Source organism: Capsicum annuum, chromosome 11 (assembly GCF_002878395.1).
Source record: "Capsicum annuum cultivar UCD-10X-F1 chromosome 11, UCD10Xv1.1, whole genome shotgun sequence".
NCBI lineage: Eukaryota > Viridiplantae > Streptophyta > Magnoliopsida > Solanales > Solanaceae > Capsicum > Capsicum annuum.
In genome coordinates, this window is record NC_061121.1 from 68,880,122 (window position 1) to 68,899,484 (window position 19,363).

A 19,363-nucleotide genomic window follows, 5' to 3' on the forward strand; every position below is an offset into this window, starting at 1 on the left:
GAGATCTACACCTCCTCCCATAAAGCGCCTTAATCGAAGCCATTTGAATACTAGAATGATAGCTATTTTTGTATGCAAATTCATTCAAAGGCAAGTGGTCATCCCAACTACCTTTAAAGTCTATCGTACATGCTCGCAGCATATCCTCTAAAGTTTGAATGGTCCTTTCTGCTTGACCATCTATCTAAGGATGAAAAGTTATACTGAGGTGAACTCGGGTACCAAGACCCTTTTGGAATGCTTTCAAGAAATGAGAGATGAACTGGGTACCTTAATCTAAGATGATGGACAATGGAACACCCTATAATCTGACCAACCCCCTAATATAGAGTTTGGGCATAATCGTCGGCTGAGTAAGAGGTATGTACTGGTAGGAAATAAGTTGATTTAGTCATCTTGTCTACAATGACCCAAACTGAATCATGTTGATGACAAGTAAGAGGAAAACCCATCACAAAGTCCATGTTCATTTCTTCCCATTTCCAGGTAGGAATGCTGAACTCCTACATGGACCTACTAGGCTTCTGATGCTCAACCTTAACCTACAGGCATATTGAGCACTTAGCCACAAACTCTACAATATCTCTCATTATCCTACATGACCAATAGATCTCCCATAAATCACGCTACATCTTAGTGACCCCTGGATGAATAGAGTAGTAGACACCATGCACTTCTGTAAGAATTTACTGCCTCAAGTCATCTACACCTTGCACACATAGTCAACCTTGAAAATGCAAAATACCATCTCCCCCTTTGGAGAAAACATCTTCCTTCTAATCTCAGAATGGTTTTTTCAACTTGACTAGACTGGTATCTCTATCCTGCTTTTCCTTCACATCAAAAACTAGGGATGATTCTAAACTACTCTGCACCCATACACTATCTTCTGCTGAATTGACTAAGTGGACACCTAGTGGGGCTAGCTGATGAACTTCCTGAGCTAACTTCTTCTTAATGTCCTCGACATGAGTAATACTACCCATAGATATTCTACTAAGAGCGCCAGCAACTATATTGGCCTTGCCCGGATGAAACAGGACACTCATATCGTAGTCTTTCAATAACTCCAACCACCTTCTCTAATAGAGTTCTAGGACATTGTGATAGAGTACAAACTGTAGGTTCTTATGGTCAGTGAACACATCAATGTGCACACCATATAAATTGTTTCTCCAAATCTTTTAGAAAAACACTACTGCTGCTAACTCAAGATCATTAGTAGGGTAATTGTTCGTATGGGTTTAAGCTGCCTAGAGGCATAGGCTATGACCTTACCTCTCTACATCATAACATACCCAAAGCTTACTCTAAAGGCATCAAAATACATAATAAAGTCATTTGAACCATCTGGTAAAGTCAAAACTAGAGTTGTAGTGAGTTAAGTCTTCAAATCCTGAAAACTATTCTCATAAAACTCTTACCACTGGAATGTAACTTTCTTCTAAGTCAATCTGTACATAGGGGAATAGCTAGCAAAACCTAAGAAACTTCTGATATCTGATAGAGAGATAGGCCTAGGCTAGTTTCACATTGTTTTGTTCTTTTGGAGATCAACTGTAATGCCATCACCGAAAATTATATAGCCGAGAAAATCTACTGACCTTAGCCAAAATTCACACTTACTTTATTTGGAAAATAACTGATGATTTCTAAGAGTATGCATTACCATTCTGAGATAGTATGCATGATCACATTCACTAAGGGAGTAGACGAGAACATCATCTATGAAGACTATGACAAACATGTCTAAGTACTGCTTGAACACACGATTCGTCAAGTCCATGAAAGCTGTTAGGGTATTGGTAAGACCAAAGGACATGACTAAGAATTCAAAGTGACCATACCGAGTTCTAAAAAATGTTTTTGGGATGTCACACTCCCTAGCTCTGAGCTGATAATAGCCTGATCTGAGGTCTATCTTGGAGAAATAACTAGCACCCTGAAGTTGGTCAAACAATCATCGATTCTGGGGTGTGGATACTTGTTCTTGACTGTCACTTTATTTAACTGATGATAGTCAATAAATATTTTGAGGGAATCGCCTTTCTTACACATGAATAAAACTGGCACACCCCACGAGCACACACTGGGTCTGATGAATCCCTTATCTAAGAGATACTTTTACTGTTCTTTCCATTCTTAGAGTTTTCCTAGAGCCATTCTGTAAGGCGGGATAGATATGGGCTGAGTATTTGGGAGAAGATCGATTCTGAAATCAATTTCCCTTTTGAGTGGAACTCCTAGAAGATCGTTGGGAAATACATCTGGAAATTCACATGCTACTAACACTGACTCAAGAGTAAGGGTTTCTGAACTAGAGTCCTGGACTTGAACAAGATGGTAGACACATCCCTTAGATATTATTTTTATAGCTCGAAGGTAAGAAATAAGTTGACCCTAAAGTGCCGAAGACTATCCCTCCACTCTAGGACAGGTTCATTTAGAAACTGAAACTAGAAAATTTTATTTTTGTAGTCGACTGAGGCATAACAGGAATGAAGCTAATACATGCCGAGAATGACATCAAAATCAGTCATCTCTAATTCGACTAAATCTGCTAAAGTGATTTTCTGAGATATCATAACCAGATAGTTTCTGTATACCCACTGGGCTATGGTAGATTTACCCACTTAGGTAGAGACTGAGAAAGGTTCTTCTAGGATTTTTGGACTGACTCTAAAATCGACAACTATATAAGGAGTAACAAAGGACAAAGAAGCTCCTAGATCTATCAAAGCGTAAATATTCAAATAGAAAACTTGTAACGTACCAATGACCACAACAGGAGAACTCTCCTAATGCTGTTAGGACTAAAGAGCATAGAGTCTATTTGGGTGCTGCCCACTAGTAGCATTGGAAACAGCACCCTTCTAATTTGGGCAACCAAACTTTGCTGGGGGACAATTATTCTGACCTTGAGAACCTGACTAAGGACAATCTCAGACTCTGTATCCTGTCTTACCACACACAAAACACATATCGCTACCCGCTTTATAGATACCCTGGTGGTTTTTGCCATACTTTTGACAAAGGGGATTGATTCAGGAACTGCTAACACTGCCCTGGGTTTTAGGGACTAGTTCCCTATACCTATTGCCGTCTCTAAATTTCGGCACAGAAGCACTGACTGAGGACGGAGCTGGGACTGAAGATTTCAGGTGGAACTAAGAACGATTCCTACCCTCTAACTTAGGCTAAGTGAAGTTGAAACTACCTATTCTTACTCTTTTTCTCTCCCTCTCCTTCTCTTTATTCTTGGCCTCTTCTATCTGCTGAGCATACACCATGAACCTAGATTTGTCCATCTTCTTAATAATCACTGCGGTCCTAAACTCTTTAACCATGCTGCTAGTCACCCCTGACACAAACTTACTCATTCGAGATCTGCTGTTTGCCACCACATGAGGAGTATGTCTAGCTAATTGTGTAAACTTGAGAGAATACTCTTTCACTATCATATTGCCCTACTTCATATTAATAAATTCTAGAACCTTCACTTCCCTCAACTCCAGTGGGATGAAACTATCCCAAAAAGTAGTGAAAAACTCCTCTCACTCTATGGGCCCTGCATATATGGCCCTCTATGCTTTCCACTATTTAAATCATTAGTGAGCAATATCCTGCAACTGATATACGGCCAAATTAGCACTTTCAACAACAATTACCCCTATAATATCAGTAACCTTCTGCACCTGATCAAGAAATTCCTGAGGGTCCTTATTTGACTTAAACCTAATAAACGATGGAGGGTTCATTCAGGTGAAGTCTCGAATCCTAGCAGCAGCAGTATTGGCCACTGGGTTGGCCAAAATAGTAGCTGGGCATTCATTTTGGGCTTTCAGAGAATGAGCTAGGGTGGTGGAGGTTTCTCTAAACTCAGCGTGTTAGACGTGTTCATCCGATGGATCTGGCTGGATGGGTTGGGGTTCTGGATGATCTCCTATTCCACTTTTCTTAGTCCTCTTTGGAGGTATATTTTTGTAAAAGGAAGAGAAAGGTTTAGACTGGGAATTTAACTGGAGCTCATGCTCACTCACACGACATGAATACTGAAAGAATGGAAACTTTTACTAAAAAATCTTGTAACCTCCTATCCATAAATGTGGCACACAACACACCCGTGCACAAAACTTTACTAGATACAACTTTCAGACTTTCTAGGACACTGTTGAACCTTATGCTCTGATACCAAGTTTGTAATGCTTCGAGTCTGTACCCCAGATGCTACATGATACTTAAATCTCGAAGGACCACAAGCTAACCCAGGACAGGAACCTGCTACAATAACTGTGTAATAAATACAGTAATGATTGCAAAAATAGAAGGAAACATATGCCATAAGGTTTAAATCTATAAATAAATATGAATACGGTATCAAAATACCAAAACTGAAAATAAGTACTGAACAACTATCAAAAAATATTCTAGTCAGAAAAGCCTCTAAACCGTCTAAACTATGGAGTTGATAGGACAAGTCCCCAACTAAATCCGACTAGTGAAAATAATATTGAAATATTAAAAAAAACATGTCCTCAAACTATAAGGACTCACCATTATGCTGACTGCTGGAAATCTGAACTGCTAAGGGTGCTATAGAGCCCGTGCGTCTGAACCTATGATATAAGAGATCAAAGCATAAAAGAAAAATCATGCATCAATACTTTGAATGTACTGGTATGCTCATTGAGGTAGGGTAAAATGTATGGGTTCATATGCATGAACAATACTAACAGAATAACATGAGTATGACTGAATGAGAGTACATGCATGAATAAGTCAACTATATTGAGATCATAATAATACCAAATACTGGATTACTGGTAACTGAATGACTGTATCTAATAGTCTTGATTCTATGGAACTATACTGAGTCCAGTACTGAGCTGAGTGACTATGCCTGACAATACTAAATCTGCGGAACTGAACTGAGTTTTATACTGAGACTGAATCTAAAACTAAGACTGTGGGAAGTAATTATCTAACCGGCATTCCCCTTCTCTAACTGATATGGGGTCCAACCTATAACTACAGTTGGAAGGGTTTCACTACTATGCCAAAGGTAAGGATAAGTGTTGAGTCATCCTTATTTGGCAGGTACTCTAAACGAGAATGGTGGTACCCTCAACTGGAAGGTAAATTACCTTATCAACCCTTAAATGGAAGGTTGATGTCTCAACCTATGCTGGCTACGTAGTTATGGAATACAAGGACTGTTTCTAAGGATTTCACCCTCTACTGGCAGGTGAGTCCCCATCCTTGGGCTCACTCGGTGCTGAATTTTACTCCCAACTGAATAGACACTGAACTGAATTCTAAACTGTACTAGGCTAGACTGGACTGTTACTGATAGTACTATATAACTGAGTTGAACTGAGTTCACTGAGTTTCGTGGATTGATGGAATACTACTGAATTCTATTAACTAACTAAATTCTACTGATCGAGGCAGAATTGATTCCACTTTGTGACTGATCATGGCTCTAGACAAGCAGCTAAGTTGTCAGGTATTAAATACCCCCAGGACTCGATAGCATAAACTTAAAAAACTGGTATAATCTTGATATATAGTAATTAACTACTTAGTCATGATCCATTCATTTGGGCATTCAAGCAAACACTTACATGACATGACCTTGCATACAAGCTAACATGATATAATTTAACTATTCAACTCACATGGACAATTCATCAAACACTTGTGAAGCATAATATATGCACATAATACTAAAACAACATATAGGTATCATGATTCAATTCCAATTACATAATTCCAAGAGTTTCAACATATCAATTAACTCTACATGAATCTTGCAATAAATCATGAATACACTATAATTCAAATCATGGGAAACATGAAATCACTTTACATAAACTTTAAAAGAGTTTCTTAGACTCCAAGGGTAGAAGGAACCCTTGGATGAACACTTCACATACCTTAGTTGAAGAATTTCTGAAATTTAATGGTGAGTTCTTGTGCTTTTGATTTGAAATTTGAACACCTAGGGTTCTTGTTCTTGAGCAATTTATGAAATAATGAATATAGTTGCTCTCCAAAAGGCTTAATTTCATGTTTTGGGGGCTAAAGGATGTGGGAAAAGACCCAAATATCCCCAAGGATGCGGTCTTTTAATGATTGAAAAATGTGTTACCTGATGGGTAGGTCGACATGCTGTATTATTGCCATCAATGCGATAGCCTATGTGCCGTGTTAAGTCTGCATCGATTCACTAGAATTTGTATTGAAGCTGGGAAAAACTATCTTATCAACATGATGGTCGACGCGATGCGTCGAGATCACGATGACCCACTATTTTGGGCACTCAAACATGATCTAAACCAGGTCCAAAAAATCTAAAACTTGTCTGAAAATACCAATTGATATTCTTGATCATGAATTAACTCAAATATCGACATTTAATGGATATAAAGGTCGCGAAATGAGATTGCCAACTTTTGAAGGATAAAATAACACTAATTCTGAATACTTAGCTAAAATATTCTAAGTCTGGGATCCCTTGTCAAGCCTAAAGGACTGATTTAAGCTAAGAATTTTGTGGGGTCTTATAATCACCATCAATTTCTTGATTATATTATGTACTTAAGGTGAGATTTTATCCTTTTCTTACTATAATTATTGATTTATTGTTCAAGACCCCAAAAATCTTATTACTTGATTTATCCCTAAATTTTACTCCTTTTCACTTTTATAATGTGTTTAATCCTATAATTACTAATGGATTTCAAAGGTTTTGCCAGGTAAAGGTTGAAATAGGTTTTCTTGGACTTCAAAGGTTTTACTCGATAAAGGTTGAAAATAGTTTTTCTTTGATTTGAACCTCATATCGATTTGACTTAGATTTTCAACCATAGATTCCTAAAGTTTTGGGAAACACATTTTGAAGTAAAGTTATGATTTTGCCCTTCCTTATTAAAAATCTATTTTGGGGGTCCGTTTTGACCACAAACCAAAAGTAGGCAATATAGGTATCATCGGCTTTGTTTTGACACATAGATTCTATATTTCATGGTTTTAGTTGATTTTATGATTGTTCGTGAGAAAAAATTTCATGGTCTAAAAGGGTAGCTGACCAGTTTTGGCATTCGTGGTAGGTTATTTCTTAACTCTACAAGCTAGAATGGGTATTTAATTTGTATATCAAACTTCATGTTAAGGGTGGAAACTAATCAGGAAATATTACTATCTTGATATTGTGCCCGTGTGGGGAACTAAATGTGGTGTAATTTTCAAATATGTGATATCATGTGATACGTGTGATCGAGCAGGGTCTTATGTGATGTTGATAGCTTGAAATACATGTGAATAATTATATTGTATTGTTAGAAATGCCTATAGTAGTACCTTTGTCATATTCTAATATATTCATACTTTGTGGGCATATAAATCATGTGGAAAATTTATGGATAATGAAAATAGTGAGTTGATATTGGCTCACATAGGTATGGAATTGTAACACTGTGGTTTGTTGTTGAAATACATCATATGGAGTGGTTATGGAGACACAACATATGGATTGGTTGTGGAAATACTTATTTTGAATAGTTATGAACCTTGCATCATCATTCTCATGTTATCATTACATCATTTCACTTTTTTATTTTATTTCTTTATATTTACTTATTGTCATGTATGTGTAGTTGATTTGTGTCTTGTGTTATGTATGTGATTTGGAAACACTGGAAATACCAAATATTAGTATCAGAAATTAGATAATATAGACCTTTTCCAAAGGATTATAACGCAGAAGACACGATGACTTTGTGTTAACCTCAAGGCAGTGTGCATACTTTAAGGTTGTATGCCATCCTTAAGGCTATGTGCCAACCTCAAAGATGTGTGACAACCTCAAGGCTATATGCCAACCTTAAGGTTGTGTGCCAACCTCGTGTATTATAATCATCATCACATCATTATCCTCATCAGCATAATCATCTTATACATTGCATTTGCTTTATTGTGCTGATGTTGTGACTGAATTTACCTATAGACTTGTTACATGTCTACCTACTTTATATCCTATTACTTAGCCTTGACTATCCTGTATATACATGGTATCTCTATTTATACATAGATGTGATATAATGTATACTTTCATCCTATGATATCTATAGAGTATAAGTGGATCGTACTCACTCCTACAGTACTTTTTTCGTATAGATCTAGGTTTGGGTGTGCTCCACATTTCTTGGCTCGGGAGATTATTGGATCTTTCATGGTAGTTGATGATTTTCAAGCATCTGAATGTCTTCTACTACCTTCTCTATGGACTATGTCTTTACTTTTATTTTAGAGATAAAATTTCTCTTATATTTTTATATCTTATATATTCCATTTGGATTTGATTTTTCCTTGATACTTTCTTATACTCTTGACAGCTGATTTTGGGAGTTATGGCTACATTGTTATGTTTCTTTCCTCATTAATTATATTTGTACGGTTTGGCTTCATTCTAGAAGCCTCACCTTTGGGTTATTATTGTCTTTTCTCTTTTTTGTATTAGTTAGGGTGATAGTCTTACTTGTAAAGAGTCATCGCAACAAGTAACATCATAATCCTTTGGATTTTAGATCATGACAAATTGGTACCAAAGCAGCCTAGTTTCATTGGTCTTAATGGTATTAAAATAGGATATCTAATAAAGTCTCACGGATTAGTAAATAGATATCGGTATTTATCTTTGAGAGTTTATAGGATTTCCTTAGGAAACTTCTCTTATTTTGTTCATTATCATGCAAATTTCTTTCATACCAAGTGTTTTAAGTTACGTTTCACTCCTTCTATGTAGATGGTATCGACTAGGTCCAGCATAATCAAAGATATGGATCCTTCACCCAGAGGGAAGACCTCAAGTCGAGGATGGACTAGATAAAGTAGACGATCTCGTGGATCATCCCCTTATATGAGTATTGCTATTAGACTCTCCTCTGAGCCTCGTGTTGAGTAGGTTTGAGACATGAGTTTTACTCCTTCTCCTTAGAGCTTTTCTAGCTCAATCTTGGAGGGATTGTTGATTCGTCTGTTGACCCATTTGGAGGGTCCCACTATGAGTTCATTTGGTATTCCCCCATTAGTGCCAGGGTGGGTCACTTCCAACTAATTATAGTCCAACTACTTTTATCCTCAAGATAGTATTCTAAAAGAAAAGAAATTATTACTTTAAGAACATTCCAATAAATCCCCATTTTACATTTATGTTGTTTTATACATATTTTGGGTCAACTCCTCTTGACTTAATTTAATTTCGTGCCTTCATTCCTTGTGGTTCGACCTCAAATATTTGTAGGGTAAAATATAAATTGACAACATCTGGTACACATATTAAAGAGTGTTATTTAAGAATTATCAGTAACCAAGTAGGTGGCAATGCTGGTAGTACTAGTGCACAACCATTATGGGGGTCGCCAAATTAATGATAGGGTGCATTATTATGCCATCCCCAACAAAGCTGAGGTTGAACTATTTAATTTTTTATCACATGTACTATTCTTATTTGTGATCCAATGGCTTCAGTTTTATTTAATTTGGGTTCTACCTTTTCATATATATCTGTTAGATTTGCTTTGGGATTGAATATGGCATATGACATGATTAATGCACCTATTCATGTGTCCACTCTAGTTGAGGATTCTAATATAGTAACTCAATTTTATCGTGAATATTTAGTAGTGTTTATGGGTTTTAAAACTTATGTTGACTTGGTGATATTTGATATGCTATACTTTGATATTATTCTTGGTATGACTTATTTGTCTCCTTATTTTTCCATTTTAAATTGTAATGACAAGATGTAACTTTATCTATGCTAGGGATTGATAGGCAAGGTAAGAGGGTTACTATAAATCTACTCCTCTGAAACTCATTACTTTTATTCGTGCCAAGAAGTTATTATGGAAGGGGTATTTAGCTTTCTTATCTTATCTCAGTGTACTAGTGCTGAAGTCCCATCTCTTGAGTCAGTTTCTATTGTGCTAGAGTTTCAAGAAGTTTTCCCTACTGATTTGCCTAGTATGCCTCCGAACATAATATTTACTTTTATATTAAGTTAGAGAGGTCACTCACCCTGTTTATATTTCTTTCTATATGATGGCTCTAGTAGAGTTGAGAGAGCTTAATGCTCAATTATAAGTGTTTCCTAATAAAGGTTATATTGGTCCTAGTGCTTCACCTAGGGTTGCTCCAGTTTTATTTCGTAAGAAGAAAGATGGTAGTCTTCAAATGTTCATAGATTATGGGTAATTAAATAAGTTTACCATCCATAATAAGTACTTGTTTCCCAAGATAGATGAATTATTTGATTAATTATAGTGTGTAGTAGTAGTGTCTAAGATTGGGGTACTATCAGTTGAAAATCCAACCTAAAGATATTCCTAAGAGAACCTTTTGAACTTATTACATGCATATGAGTTTCTAGTGAAACCATTTGGGTATACTAATGTACCTATGGCATTTATGAGTTTGATGAATGGGGTCTTTAAGTCCTTCTAGAAGGATTAATTCCTTAAGTATTTATTGATGATATTTTGGTGTATTCCAAGAGTAAAGAAGAGCATGATTTGTGTATTGTTTTGGATTTATTGAAAAAGAATAAACTTTATGTAAAATTCTCCATTTGTGATTTTTGGATATATTTTGTGTCCTTGTGACATGTAGTTTTTCAAAAAAGGGTACTGGTAGATCTTCAAAAGATTAAGGTGGTTAAGAATTAGGATAGGCCAAGTATAATTATAGAAGTCCATATATATGTGGGTTTGGCTAGCTACTACCGTAGGTTTGTTAAAGGTTTTGATTTATTTTTTATATTTGTGGCTTTGCCTAGCTACTACCGTAGATTTGTTAAAGGCTTTGATTCAATTTTTACTTACTTGATAAGATTGACTCAGAAGGAGGGTACCTTTTGTTTATTTCGGCAAATGAGAAGAGAACATCTAACAGCTCATCTCTTTAGACTAATTGCGCACACCTATACCACAGTTTTGATATAGGATAATCGTTGTTAATAAAGCTCAACTAATGTTGAGGTTGAATCCTCGAGAAGTGAGTTTAGTCTTCAAACTCTATAGGTGTTAATAGTGTCTATGTGTATGCTTGTAGTGTAAAACAAGTAAATTGCATGAATTAAAATGGGGGATTGGTTTGGAAACTTCATAGATCAAAATCAAATAGAACTACCAACTTAAAGTTACTATTGTGGTTGAGATTACTATATTGGATAAGTCTTCGATTATGTATTCCTGGGAGCAAATAATGCACGGGTTATGATAATTGAATGTAAATTCTTGTCATGAACTGTGTGCACTATAGGAAATTGCTTTATTGATGATCAACATTTAGGGATGATTTAATAATCTCATCTTTAAAAGTATATTTAATAGGATGAGATTATACGTTGGTCCTTAATACTATACTTTATTGCGAAGGTAAAGAATTTGGTCGCTAAATTTTTTTTTAACTGGTCCCAAATTGTAAATTAAAGCTTTGAGCGGGAAAAAACTAACACCAAAATGTATTAAAATATTCATAATTTATTTTTATTTCACTAAATATATTAATTTACGCGCCTTTTCCTTAGGTTCTTTTTATAAATTTACCATTTTTTCCTTCCTCTCTCTAGTTATACGTCGTATGTAAATGAACTGTTGTTCCTTTCTCCTTTAAGCGGCTGGTCGCAGAAAACCTAGAGCTTCATTGAATATACTCGCCTTTCCTTTCGCTCTCTAGCTATACGTCGTATACTGCTATTACTTTCTCCCTCGTCGCTGGTCGCAGATTTAGCTAGGGCTTCATTAAATATATGCAGTAATTTGCAGATACATAACGAGTGAGGGAGCAGATTTGCCAATTACGTCTTCAATTCCTCGGGTTAATTGTGGCTAAAATTTGCCCTAATCTCTATTTTATATCTCTCATGAATTCGAGGTACGGTTCTAGGTACAGTTCTATTCCTTCTATTCATGCTCTTTTCATTCCATATTATTCTTTATTAGTTTTATTGCTCGGCTGTTCGAGCTATTCTTATATTCTTCCTACTTTATTCTATCAAAATTTGTCATTTTTTTTATTTGTATAACTCGATAATTTACTATGAAATTTGATAATTTTTTATGGTCAATTACTGTATCTCTATTGTTTATCAACTAGGAATTGTAATGGGGTTTAGTAGGTTCGGAGTGGGATGGTTTTACTATTATAAGCGGTAGGGAGGGACAATCTCTAAGTGTGGCTGGGCTGCGCAAGGTGCAATAGAGCCTTAGCTTCTCAAAACTTTGGAGGTGTGGTGTGGGGGCAGAAATAAATGGAGGATTAACTAGAAGACCCATGCTTATGAAATTACTTGTTCGATGTAGATACTAGGAATCCAAGTTATCCCTTGTTTTGCGAGTTTCACTGATTCTTTTTGTATTATTTTGTTTTTTAAATAAAGCTGAGTATATTCGTTAATGGCATAAAGAAAGATGCAAAATCCACAAAAGAGATGTATTAGCACTCCAGTACATAGATTTAGATTCAGGGAACTAGGAAAATACAAAAACTTATTTGGGGTGTGTACTTAACATAGATAACCACTAGTTAATCAAGTTAATTAGACATCTGGCTATAAGAGTGGTGTTTTTAGTTACCTGGTACATGTTTTTGGTGGGAGTTGGCAGGTCTCCAATGGAATTAGTTGAGGTGCGTCGAAGCTGCCCTAGACAACAAGTATAAAAAGGGTGGGGTTTGAAGTTGAGATTCCATAAAAACATCTGCCATTCCCACCAAAAAGATTGTAGCAGGTCTTATTAGTTATATTTTCTATCATGTTTCTCTAATTTGTATTTGGTTGTGCATGCTTTGAGTTGCTTCAGTGATATATTTTTTTTCTTTTTTTATTATGTATGTTTTGCAGAAGAAGTGGGTGGGGTAGAGTGGGGGTTATGGAATGGTTTGAAGCTATGGAATTTACTTCAAAATATGCAATCTTTGTGGTTCTTTTTGGATGGGAACTGCAGCATCCAGATCCAACAAGTAGTGGATTGGGAAAAGGCTATAGTAGAAGCTGTAGGCCATAATAATTTTTCCTAGACAGAATACACCTATTAAGATTGGGGGTTTAAGGTGTTTATATCTGTTTCTACAATCTAACTTGTTCTTCTCAAATCTTAACTAGAGTGCATTTGAGATGACAAATGGTTTTTAAAGTTCAGATTTTTCTAACCATTAGAACCCAAAATGATTTGTTTTTCTTCTGGAACAATGACTTTGTTGGGGAATGTGATAGAGTTAACAAGTCTAAAGATGGTAAATTATGTCTTGGACTTTTATTCAGTCTGATGTTGTACTGCTTAGCTGATTTTCATGGACATTTGGATAGAATTCTGAATGAAGAAACTTAGCATTAGGTTTGATCCTCTGAGAGGACTTGTGATTTGTTTAATGTAAGCTTACGACGTTAATCTAGTTCTTTGCTTACTGAAGCTTATGAGAGTCTCTTTAATCCAGGTGTTAGAATGAAATGAAGAAAGAAGAAGAAAAGAAAAAAAGAATCTGCTTTTGGTGGCGATGTTATTTAGTTAAGCCAGCAAGTTAAGTGTTTGTTGTTGTAACCTTATTTTTTAATTAGTGTTCTTTTTTTTATCATCAAGCCGAGGGTCTATTGAAGCAGCTTCTTTACCTACACTTGCATCAATTAATGGGATATAGCATGAAATTAACTTTTGTGCCTCTGATATTTCACAATACTAAGTAAAGGATCCCTCTGAAGCACCTGGGCACATAAAAACATCCATTTGAATATGTCCACTATTTCTTCATAAATCCGATCACTCTCTGGTTGGTAAAATTATCATTTAAATAGATATTGATGCAAGCCTTGATAGTTTTTAAGGAAAAGCTGATGAAAACAGATGTATCTTTATTGTGAAGTTTTTGGTTCACACTTACTTGAAGTCCCTAACCTATTTTTCCTTCTTCTCATATTATTCTTCCCTACTTCGGTTCTCTAGAAAAGAAAAGAGAAAAACATTATCAGAATAAAAAAAAGAAGAAGTGACAGAAGTGAAAAAGGGAGATAATTTCCTTTTCAAGTATTAGAAGTAGGAACTTGACTTTACAATATAAACTTGCATTGCATCTCAATGTTAAGTCCCTGTATGCATTTTACAATTGTTAAGACTAGTTCTGCATAACCAATTGGCAAGTATCTTGCCCTTTTCGAAAAGTTGTGAGAGGAAGGGATCCCATAAGGAAGAAAAATAACCTGAAAGTTTGCATAGGTCTATAATCGGATGGACCATTTCTTATATATATGGTCCGTATACTTGCATTTGTTTTAGAATTCACTTTTTCTGGATGAAAGGAATGAGGCATTTTACTTGAACTTTTTTTCTTTTCAAAAATGTTAAGATTGCATAAGAAATGTTTGTAGTAGCCTAGTATGCACTCCTTAAGTGCAAATATAGGTAGTCCTTTGACTATTAGTCTAAAAATCAAATGACAGCTACTACCAACACACATTCATTTCTCTCTGTCTCCTCTCCCTAACTATTGTGTGTTTATTTGTAGAACTGTAGCTCTAATAAGGAGGAATCGGATGGTAGTTTATCATTTGTTTTCAGTTATTGTAGAAAGATTGAATAAGACACAATTAGAAAAGTACTTTAAAATATGATTTTAAATAATACGTCCAACAAAAGATGCACTTATGTTTTTAGATGTCCCTAAAGAGACTCCAAAAATGCATATTTTGGACTAAGAAAAGTAGCGACCTATTCAGTTGCTGGAATTTTGTATTTGGGGTGTTATAGAAAGGTTAAATAAGACACATTTTTGACATGTGCATATTAAATGGTTGGATTTGATAAAAGCATCTTCATGTTTATTCTATGTTGTATCTCTGTTATTACATCTTGTTTCATATTCTGTGATGACTTTGTCTACTATCATTGTGTCCTAAGTCGGGGGTCTATCAGAAATAACCTCTCTACTTCTTCGGAGGTAGTGGTATGGACTTCTTACATTCTAATCTCTCTAGACCCCACTATGTGGGAATATACTGGGTTTGTTGTTGTTGTTTGATGTGCTATGTACTTTGGATATCCCTATTGTATTTTGGATATTGTACATCTTTTTTTATTTTAATATGATGTGCTATGTACTTTCTACTCACCGAGTAATGACTTTTGATAGGAGGTTGTAGAGGATACGATTAGGTTAGTTAGTTAGTAGGTAGTGATAGCAGAGTGTGGTTTTGTGTACCCTTCCTTATTAGTTGTCGTAGCATTACTTGAATGTATTTTTTATTGATGATTCAAAATTTGATGAAAGATTGAATTGAATTGTATTCTAACTTTTGGTTGTTTATATTAGTATATAAATTTGAAAGATATTTATGTTTAAAGTCGACATACCTGATGTAGTATGATATAATTTTGTGATGGTAACTCATGGATGAATCCCAAATCATATAAAAGCAAAAACCCTTTCTTCTTTGGATATTATTTGTATCATAATATAATTTTGAAATCTAAGCTTGAAACCCTAATTGGGCAAGTGTGTAATCAACTTTGGAGACTCAAATTTCTTAGTTTCTTATTTAAGAATGAATGTTTTGGTTGACCCACATAGTATATCTCTCTTCACTTTCTTCATGAGTAGCTAAGTAATTTAGTCTTGGGATTATGTTAAATTAGTGTGTAATTGTGTGTGGGTATTGTTGTGTTTGCATGGATTTTATTTGTTGAGTATGGATTACACCATTGCTTAAGCTTACGAGTTGGGATTTGATGGGTGAAAACTCCAAACTTCCAAATGGGTTTGATGGGGGAAAGCTCCAATCTCTAGAAACCCTTTTCCATCCTCAAAAGAGGGACTTAGGTGAATATTAGGTAACCTATAACATCCTCAAAATAGGGTTATAGGGGGGCAAGGCAATGGTGAACGACTAAGTTTATGGCATACTACCCGTTGCAATCTTTAGAACAAAGTGTTTAGGAAGTGTAAATCATGTCAAGAGTACAATCCTTGAAATAAGGATGCTTGGTTGAGGTTTTGAGCGATTACATAAACTCCACACTTATTAGGTGCTCGAAAGAGACAATGGTGAAATCGTTGTGGTTTTATCGAATGATTGACCTCAATGACATTCGACCTACCCTATCCATTACTTAACAACTAAATCCCTTGATAAACCAACATTATCCCACATACGTTACCTCTAAGGAGACATAATCCCAAGAATCCTCCAAACCTTGAATTTAGACCAAAGATAGCATTCACTCCCTACTAGTAAAGTTTGTGTGAAGAATTTTCGACAAATTAACCCCCCCCCCCCCCCCCCCCCCAATTTAATTATACATATTCTTTCCATGCATTCTGGATAACCTTATAGTAACTTGAGTACCCATAGGTTGGAGGTCTATAGCATTCTGACAGCGCCCAAGCACACACTCAAGTGTACGTGGTCTTATCAAGTAGTAAAGTGTCCTTCAAGAAGCCAAGTATTGATCCCAGAGGAACTTCCTTCATCAACAATTTAATTTCAGTTTAACTTCTGAGATTAGTTTAGTGCAAAAGTAACCAAAAGAGAGATTGGAGTTTGTAAATTGCCGTAAAGTAAATAGTGCGTAAAGTAAAGATCTTGGACAATCAATAGGAGTAAAACCTGGGGTTGAAGCACTTTGAACAATCGTACTATGTTGTTGACGTTCAATCATCAATTCACTTATCTTTGTTGTTGATTCGTAAGGTTAATCACATGATCATGGTCTCCCGACCTCTAACCAATTACCTAATATGGACATTACAACTACATCGTTGAGCAGGGGATGTAATAATCCAATTAAGTTCTTTAAGATATCATCCTACATTTGAATCAACTATGGTATCTAAGTACATCCCTGTCTGTGATACTAATCCGTATTCCTTATTTCATAAAAGACTACGAGCCATACTTTGTTCAGTTCCACATTCTATCTTCCTATTCCCCCTTCCGAGTGCACAAGGTTTACAATGGGTATATTCTAAGGGTAATCAAGCCTCAAAATAGTTAAAATAAGATTGAACACACAACCACAATGATAAGAAAATCAATTAACTACTATCAAAACCATAGTACTCATGTATTCGGCTTCAACCCCGAAAAGATGGCGTTTAGCCACGCATAGTCATAATTGTAATCACTAGATTGTAATTAACGACGAAGAAAATGTATGAACTATATTAAAAATATAAAATCTTAAGTTATGAAGTTGTATCAGCCTCCTTGATGTTCCAAGACGTCCAGAGATGAATAACAATATGCACAAATATGTATTTATAGTAGACAACAAAGCCCAAGCCGCATAGCATTCAAAGTGCAACTCTTTGCCATGTTTAGATGGGGTTGTGAAGTAAGGCTGGTTTGACTTGACTAGGGGTCACGATGTGAGGATTACTTGAGTCAAATGGGGATCGTTATGCACCCCTATTGCAACAGCTCTCTGAAATTTGCTTCTCGAAAATTGGTTAAGTGTTGGACGTTCCTTCATTCATCCATGACATTGTGGTGTCTTTACCTTGATTTTACAGCCTCCAATTCATCTATTTATCATCATAAATATATAAAAAAATATTCTACAAGAACACACCACACGAATTAGAGGTTCAAACGACACAACATCTATCACAACGAATCAAAAAATAAGAGCTTAGACTAGGTTGATCTCCATGATCTTCCACTTCATGTTTCAACTCTATACTTAACTCGCTTGAACTTTGTACACTACCAACAAGTTTTCCCATATATAATGACACCATTAAAACCATTTAAAACACATTATACACTATAGAATCCGACAAAAGAGACTAGACAAGTACCTAGCTCAAGCTAGTAATACTAGTTTCATCGATTGAACTCTAAGTGATCCAATTAAACCCAAAATTGTTTGGAATACACTTTGCATATTGTAATCCCACACTTTATCACTTATATGCTTATTTATATCAATATAAATACCTTAAGCACTCAATTTATCCTCAAAATAAACTAGAATAGTAACACTAGATTTTATAAGTACACCCAATATCACTTTCACTCCTTGAGATTTGACCCCAATTTACATTGGGTTACTTGACAACGACTGCCTCATCCCTCAAATATGGCAGTGAGTTGAGCGTTATCAAAATGGCGTCGTTTTAGTGGAGTGAAATATAGATTTTATTTATGTGGTGATATTCTTACTTGGGAATACCAGGAGTGGGGTAACTTACTTTATTTGTTGTTTTGACTATTTTGTAGGTGATCAAAGTGTGAACGGAGCAATGAGCAATAATGCAAGCAATTTTGGCCCCTTTGATGTTTTACTAGCCGATGAGGGCCAATTGAATAAAGTAGGGCAAACAAGTGTTATCCGCATCCCACCAACCAACGAAAATGGTGTGTTTCATGTGACTAGCGCTATGCTTCACATGTTACAAATGAAAGGATTATATGGGAGTCAAGCATATGAGGACCTAAATATTCATTTGAAACACTTTGTGGACGTTTGTGCTCCATTTAACATAGCGCATATTATATAAGAATCCATCCGACTTTGACTGTTTTTGTTTTTACTAACAAGTGAGGCCAATTTTATCGCTCCGCTCATTTTCACTTGGCTCAATCACCTCTTGGGAGGAGCTCAACACGATTTTCCTTGATAGATACTTCCCACTATCAAAAAATCTTCAAAAGTGGGATGAGATTGTAAATTTTTAGTAATTGAATGGAGAACCATTGTTTGAAGTGTGGGAGAGGTTTAATGGAAAGCTAGCGCAATGCCCAAATCATGAGGTCCCGGATAAAATGCTCCTTGAGATTTTCTATAGAGCTCTTGACCCATTGAACAAAATGGTTGTGGATAATGCGGTGGGTGGATTTATTGTCAAACTACATCATTTTTTGCTTTTCGATTAATAGGTGAAGTATCCAAACAAAACCGGGGGAGGAACACCCATGATACCGATGCTCCTAAAACCCTTCTACTACCTCTGGGGTAACCAATGAGCAAAGAAAATGAGAAGAAGAGAAGGAAGAGAACATGGCCAAGATGATGACCCAGCTTGAGCTTCTAACAAAATATGTTATGGGAGTACCCACGAAAGCGGTAAATGTCATAACATCAAAGCCTTATGAAGACGATGATGAAGCAAAAAAGTTAGATGAAAAAATTTGGTACTTGGCAAACTACTCAAGGGGTTCCCACCCCACATATCAAATACAAGGTGGGAATCAAGGTTAGATGGATTGAGACCAAGATAGAGATTGGAGAGAAAAGAAATGTGACTATGAACGCTACATTCCTCCTCATGATAGGGCTAATGCCAAGGAGTCAAATGTCATTGACCCCAA

General features: G+C 35.8%; 1 non-coding gene across 1 annotated transcript; it reads right to left on the bottom strand.

The window, feature by feature from the left end:
• Nucleotides 1-18,695: 18,695 nt before the first annotated feature.
• On the bottom strand, nt 18,696-18,807 carry LOC124889084. The gene has a single exon (XR_007047701.1). It is a non-coding gene; the product is annotated as a small nucleolar RNA R71 (small nucleolar RNA).
• Between the last annotated feature and the right edge of the window lie 556 nt (nt 18,808-19,363).